The 7240-nt window shown below is 44.6% G+C and overlaps 1 non-coding gene across 1 annotated transcript; it reads left to right on the top strand.

Moving 5' to 3' along the window:
* Positions 1–3004: 3004 nt before the first annotated feature.
* LOC115082736 lies at positions 3005–3168 on the top strand. Its single transcript, XR_003854241.1, has one exon. It is a non-coding gene; the product is annotated as a U1 spliceosomal RNA (small nuclear RNA).
* Positions 3169–7240: the final 4072 nt, after the last annotated feature.

Below are 7240 nucleotides of genomic sequence, written 5' to 3'. Positions count from 1 at the left end.
AGGGGTGGCTGGTTGAATGCATACATGTACCTTTGCAACTCTCTCCTCTTCCCTGCTAAGCTGGTGGTAGGAGTAGAGCAGTAGTGCCTCAGACCAATTCCTCTTCTGCTGCCAGGGACTGACTGGCACTTTGAAATGCACTGCACTACTGTGTCCCACATAATTCAAAGCACAAATAAGACTGGTCAGCAGAGGAGCTGCAAGAAGTACCACTGCTCTTGTGGTGGTCCTGCCAGCCTAGACTGCAACAGGGACAATCAACATCCTCAATATGGAATTCCCTCTCAATGATCTAAGGCATAAAAGCAATTATCCAAAGTTTAGGAAGGGAATTAATGCTTGGTTTTATATTCGAGTCTTTGGGAAATACCTACTTGCTATGTTTTTCTCTCTTCTTTGGCACCTTTGATTTTAATGTTAACTATTACATTGTTGTTTAACACTGATAGATCATGAATGCTATTGCCTATCATGTATTGCCTTATTACTTATGTAAAGATCCTCCCACATCTCTGCTAGAGCCAGATTTCTATCTGAAGGAATATTCCATTAGCGTTGGGAGGAAATGGTAAAGTACTTAGAATGGATGTATAGCTCTCTCATAAAGTATATAAATGCTTGCCACTATTTTAAGGTGTGGAATTTTTAGTTGCCCCTTACAGGGACAGCATGTCCACGGCTGTTCCCTGGTTTTGTTTATTTTCAGAGGAAGCCCTCTAAGGTCTCTGAATTGAGACCTGGGGTCAGAAAGGAGAGAGAGAGAGCTTTCACCCTTTTTTTTTTTTTTTTTTTTAAAGGACTGTGTCTGGAAAAGTGCAGACCCTGTCTGGAAACCTGTTAAAGTTTTGTTTCCTGAGAATGGAGTTTTTCCATTCTCCTCTCTTATTTTGGTTTTCCCTTTTTGAAACATTTTTGGCCTACCTGAGTCCTCACCAGGAGATTAAGTGTATGTAAACCAAGCCAGAGAACACGGGTGAACTTAAGGTGTTCTAAAAAGGAGTGGATTTTCATCCATTCCTGGATATTTATTTATTTATTTAACAGTTTTATATACCGCAGTTCAGGTAACAAAGTTACTAATCACTTCGGTTCACATTTCAACAATTACAGTGACAATATAAAGAATAATGTCTTACATAGAACAGGGTGAGTGAAACTTGGATAATAACTTACAATGAACAGGGAGAATACAATTTATGTACAAAGAGCTTGGAGGAACAGATTGTGAAGACCCTGGGACTGTCTTGACGAGGTGTAAAGTCAACTGTCTTGATGTTCACTGGGAGAACTATATAGTAGTAGGTTCACTATCATCTCAAGGAGATTACTTCACTACTATATATAGTAGTAGGTTCTATACTAGTAGTACTATACTAGATTTACTTCTATATATAGTAGTAGGTTCACTATCATCTCAAGGAGATTAAAGGAGAAGAGGAGTATAAAGGTGCTCATCAAGTATCATGAGTAAAGAGAAGGAAGAAGAACTTCAGGAGAGGTAGGACTAACTGGGATTTTTCTGCATGGACTTTGACTAGTCAAATAACTATCCCCTCTCAATTGCCCTGATTGATTGGAAGGAAGAGACTTTAAAGTTATTCATTAGCATTTGAAATGATCTATTAATATCAATTGGACTGGAGAGAGGAGGTGAGAGGAGACTTTAAGGTCTAACATCATATTCCTTGATACAATTAGAGCAGTAAAGAACTTTCAGCAGTTTCATAATTCATCAGTAAAGGTTATGTTGGAAACTATCCTGTGCTTTCAGCATGTTTATTGCTTCTATAATGGTTAGAGCTGTTTACAATGAACTTTAATTTGGGATTTATTAAATGCAATGCACAGGGCCTAGATGATTAATGACCCTTCCCCCCACCACTCTCAGGGAATCATGGACATTCGGATGAATTTATAGCTTGGGAAGACAAAACACAAGTCTCTTGTGGTCTAAAGTGTGATTCCTGGGGCCTTTATCTGGAACTATCAGCCCAGGGGTTATTTAATTTTGTGTTATTTTAAAAAATATTTATGCTTTGCTTTTTTAATCTGCTTTGATGTATTAAGGGAATAGGCAAACAATAAAACTAAACAGATTGAAGAGGGGAGAGGATCAGGAGGCTTTAAGAAACATTCCCATAGCATTTTCTGGGGCAGGTGGAAGAGTCTGTATGTGTCACCTCGCAAACCAAATCCATTATTTTTAACTACAATAAACTCTTGATAAAAACTAATTTTACAATAGAGATCATTAATGCAGCATCAGCTGTACTGCAATGAAGAAAAAAAGGTCAACTGCATAAGTCATTACTGGCAGAACAAGACATTTATTTTCTAAAATATTTGACCTAATGATAATTAGTGCTTTCTTTCCACCTCTTTTTTTTGTCTTCCTCCTAGCAATCAAATGGGAAAATATTCCACTGAAAGCTGATTCTTCAGTGGCTTCTTGACAGCAGATACTTCCTGTGCTCGTGCTCGTGCTCCTCCTTCTCCCCCCTCCCCCTCCCTTCTACTGCAGAAGGGATACTCTGCCCTACTACCTTCAGAATATCCTGCATAGCATCAGCCACCAAGGACTCATATAAAGGTGAAAAATGCCCAGAGGGATTTGTTTTTGCAACTAAATGAAACAGAAAATGATAATGGTTTAAGTAGAACTACAGAAATTCACAATCATGAAAAGGAGAGAAAAGAGCACTACCAACAGCCAGTTAGAGCTTCATAAAGAACTAGAAGCAACGTTTTATCTTTCAGGCATACAGACATCACGTCATCATATGCAAATATTTAAACTGCACAGGACTCTGGGAAATAGTGTTTGGGGTACAATTTAATTCCCCTCAGGGTTCTTTACATGATGCTAACTTTTTTTCATTGTAGGCACACCTCTGACTATTGTTTTTGTTTGACTCTGTCAGTTTTAAGCAGGCAGTGAAAATGCCTTCCCTATGTGTACAGTGCTGGCTGAAAGAGGACATACCAGACTTTTGCAAAACAATTCATACTTACCTGGCAGGGGAGATACCATGATCAGGAAGGTGGTTCTCCCAGGGTGAGGCTCATCCATTGCACTTCGGTTGTGCTGACCCCTGCGATTTCCCCAAATGCGGGAAAGTCGACTGCATAATTTCTGGTAGTGGGGGACTGCGTTCGCGCTTTCCCCTGAAAATATGGTTATAAAAGAAGATTTTATGTTCAGGGATAAATGCTAATATAGCATAGCTCTTGCTCCTTCCCTTTAGAATTCAATCTCTGAGTCTGAGCAAAATACAGTGATAGAAATACTGGAGGTGCAGCTTGGCTTATTCTTCCCACTCCCTTGTACACATGGCTTGCAAAAGAAATGGTGGTTAAAACCTTATCAACTTTCTGTACAAAAATGTCCACAGGAGTTGCAAGATCTCTGTACAGCATCTCTTTTCTATTGGAAATAAGTTTTAGGAGGATAGGCCACCTAACAGTGGGAAGCAGGGACTAAATAGATCAGGGAAGGTAGGGTAGAATGCACTCAGGACTGGGAGAGTAGAAGGAGGAGCTAATCTATAAGCAATCACTCCGCTAGGGGGCGAAGTAGCACTCTGTTACGGATCTTGCTAAGGAGTAGCAATCTGTTAGTGCTCTGCTCTTCCAGAGGGAAGGAGTAGCAACTGTTATGCTTTGTTCCTGTAGAAAGATGAACCAGCAACTCTATGATTCCCACAGAGAGATAGTTATCTGATATGGATCAGCTTCCACAGAGAGAGGAGCGATGGTCGGATGTGGGTTTGCTCCCACAGAGTGGTAGATGATAATACCACTCTTATTAGTGTAGGAATAACACTTAGTAGAAATAGTGAATCCTTCAGCCAATGGCAGTTGCCAGCACCTTCAAGTGGAGATCTTGAGAGGGACCACTAGCTAGGCTGGAGTATTGAGACAAACACAGATAGTTCTTTATTAGACTGGAAGTAGAACCACCAGAGGTGGCAATAGTGAGTTGATATGCCGGGCTGAAGTCCCTCTGGTACTGGAACAATTTCTGAGTGGCTGAGCTGTAAGGAGAGACTACAGCTAGTGAGTAAACAGAGTATGCTAGGTATAACCGGTGATAGATGATACACTCACAATTGTAGATCTCTATAGTGTCTTCTATATGCAACAGAAAGTCTTCAGTATGCAGGAACAGGAGCCAAGGGAGAGTACTGGTTCTTGTAAGCAGTCTGAAATAGAACTCACAATAACTGTGTATGGGATGGCTTCTAGAATAGAAGAGAGGCTAGAAGAGATTTAGGAACATAGGCCCCCATGGAGCGAGTACCAGTTCCTATCTGTTAATCTGTAATAGCAATCCATAAGATATAGGTATGCGATATCTTCTGAGGAAGAAGAGAGTATGAGAAAGGAATTAGGAACAATGGCCCTCGTGGAGCGAGTACTGGTTCCTATCTGTAATAGGACTCACTGTGTTCAAATCTGTAATCGCTCCAGGCAATAGGAGTCTTCTGAGTCTTCGGGAACATAGGCCCTCGAGGAGTGAGTCCTGGATTCCATCCAACAATCTGAAATCAAGAATAGAGAGAGCAGAGCCCCCGAGGAGCGGGTACTCCTACTAAGTTTGAAAAGGCCGAGCAGTGGAGAAGAATTCCCCTTGCTGACTCAGAACGTAGTTGCAAGTAGCATGGACTGCCGAAGCAAGTCCCGTTGGAGTTCCTTGCTAACTCGTTTGTAGTTAGCAAACAACGACCTTTTAAATTGAAAACGGATGACATCACTACGGGGGGGGGGGGGGGGGGGGGGGACACCCCCAAGGTTCGCGCCCTTGCTGGTACAAAGTCTGGAGCATGCGCGCGCCCTTACGTCATCAGGAACATGGCAGATCTGTAGCGTCAAGCCAGCCCAGGGATTCCGGGACGAAGAGGCAGAGAGAAGCCGCGGCTGCATCTGTCCAGGAGAGCCGAAGGGAATCGCCACAAAGGTAGAGAGGGTGGAGCGAGGGCGATAACAGGCACGAACACAACAAAGATGTGGTGAAGATAAGAACAGTAATGGATTTCCAAAGGGAAATAATAAAGAGAGAGGACCCCTAGTGGCTAGAGGACGGAAATGAAGAACTGGGGTAACTTGCACTGCTGGGCAGACTGGATGGACCATTTTGTTTATCTGTCATTTACTATGTTACTATGGGCTGATAAGAGGATAGAGAGAATTTGAGAAAAAGTATGCAGAAGAAGCAAAAGGAAAATTAGTTCTTACCTGTTAATTTTCGTTCCTGTAGTACCACGGATCAGTCCAGACTCTGGGTTGAGCCTCCTTTCCAGCAGGTGGAGACAGACTAAAACTGAAAGGTATCCTATATGAGGACAGAGCCTTTCCTGTAACCCTTCAGTATAACGAATGTCAAAACAGAAAATAACAAAATCAGAGTAGGATCAAGCAAGTAACCATAAAGCTCAATGGAGCAGATGTAGAACAATGTAATAGATATGGTATGACTAACCGCTCTTGCATATACTTGGTGCTGGGCAACCAAGGCTTCCGGTGTATTTGCTCAGTATTCATGCACAAAAAAGATGTGTGGAAATCTACAAATCTACAACTCTGCAAGAGAAACAAGCTTTGAGAGGACAGAAAAAAAGAAACAGGGAAGGGCGTCTGGACTGATCCGTGGTCCTACAGGAACGAAAATTAACAGCTAAGAACTAATTTTCCTTTCCCTGTACTTACCCGGATCAGTCCAGACTGTGGGATGTACCAAAGCTTCCCTAAACCGGGTGGGACCGAGACAGTCCCGCTCGAAGCACTTGTAGCCAAAAAAGAACCAAGAAGTGGAGCTTGCACATCCAGACAGTAGTGTCGAGCAAAAGTATGCAAGGACGTCCAAGTGGCAGCACTGCAAAACTCCTGCGGAGAGACCGATTGACTGTCCGCCCAGGAAGTAGTTTGAGAACGCAGTGAATGAGCCGTAAGGCCCTTGGGAACCGCCCGTCCTCAACAAAGAGAGGCCGAGGAGATCACTTCCTTCAACCACCGCGCGATAGTGGTCTTAGAAGCCGGCATACCCCGAATGGGCCCACTCCAGCGGACAAAAGATGAACCAAGACCTGAAAGCCATGGGTAACCTGGAGATAGCGAAGTAGAACTCGTATAGTATCAAGTTTACGGAAATCGTCCCCAGTCACAGGGGAAAATGCAGAGAGTTCTGCCAACAGGTTGACATGGAGGTTAGAAGAACCTTCACTAAGAAGGAAGGGCCCGTCACGAGGGATACCCCGGAATCGGAAAATTGCAAAACAAAAGGTTCCCGACAGGACAGCGCGTGGATCACCGAGATCCGAAGAACAGAAGAGATAGAGACCAGAAAGACAGTCTTAAGCGTAAGAGCTTTCAAGGTAGTGCGACGGAGAGGTTCGAACAGAGCCGCACAGAGGGCCCAAAGGATCAGACTAAAACTCCCCGATGGGCAAGCGGCCGAGAAGGTGGACGTAGATGCTTGACACCCTTCAAGCACCAATCACATCCGGGTGTCCCGTTCAGTGATGACATTCTACCCGACCCAGGAAAGAGCCGAGAGGGGAGAAGATCTTCTTGGGGAAGTGAGGACTAACGAGATCGGGGCAGAGAGCGCTGAGACACCAGACTCCGCACAAACAGCTTCAAACACGTTCCAGATACGTGCGTACGCCAGGGAAGTCTACTGGTTTCCGGGCCCACAACAAGGTGACTATGACCTCCTCCTAATAGCCCTTGCGCCTTAGGCGTCATCTTTCAAAAACCAGGCCGCTAGACAGGAGCGATCGGCCTGTCGAAAAATAGAGGTCCTTGACGAAGGAGCCGAGGAAAATGGCGTAGCCGTAGAGGTCCGTCTGGTGGTAGGTTGAGAAAATCCGCGAATCAGAGCCTGCGTGGCTACTCTGGTGCTACCAGAACCAAGGGACCCCGGGGGAGTTCCATTCTTCTGAGAACTTTCCCGACCAGGGGCCACGGGGGGGGGGGGGGGGGAGGGGAACACGTACAGAAGGACGTCCGCCGGCCAAGAAGAGCCAAAGCATCTACACCCTCCGAGCCGTGTTCCCTCCAGCGGCAGAAGAACCAATTTGCTTTGGCATTGCAAAGGGTCGCCATGAGGCCCAGGTGGTGGGAGACCACCTGTCGACGATGAGATTCATGGCTGCGTCAGAGAGTTCCCACTCCCCGGAATCAAGCGACTGACGACTGAGAAAATCGGCCTGAACATTCCCCTTGCCCACAATGTGGGAGG

Source organism: Rhinatrema bivittatum, chromosome 1 (genome assembly GCF_901001135.1).
Source record: "Rhinatrema bivittatum chromosome 1, aRhiBiv1.1, whole genome shotgun sequence".
In the NCBI taxonomy this organism is placed as follows: domain Eukaryota; kingdom Metazoa; phylum Chordata; class Amphibia; order Gymnophiona; family Rhinatrematidae; genus Rhinatrema; species Rhinatrema bivittatum.
This window is presented reverse-complemented; position numbering and strand designations above follow the sequence as displayed.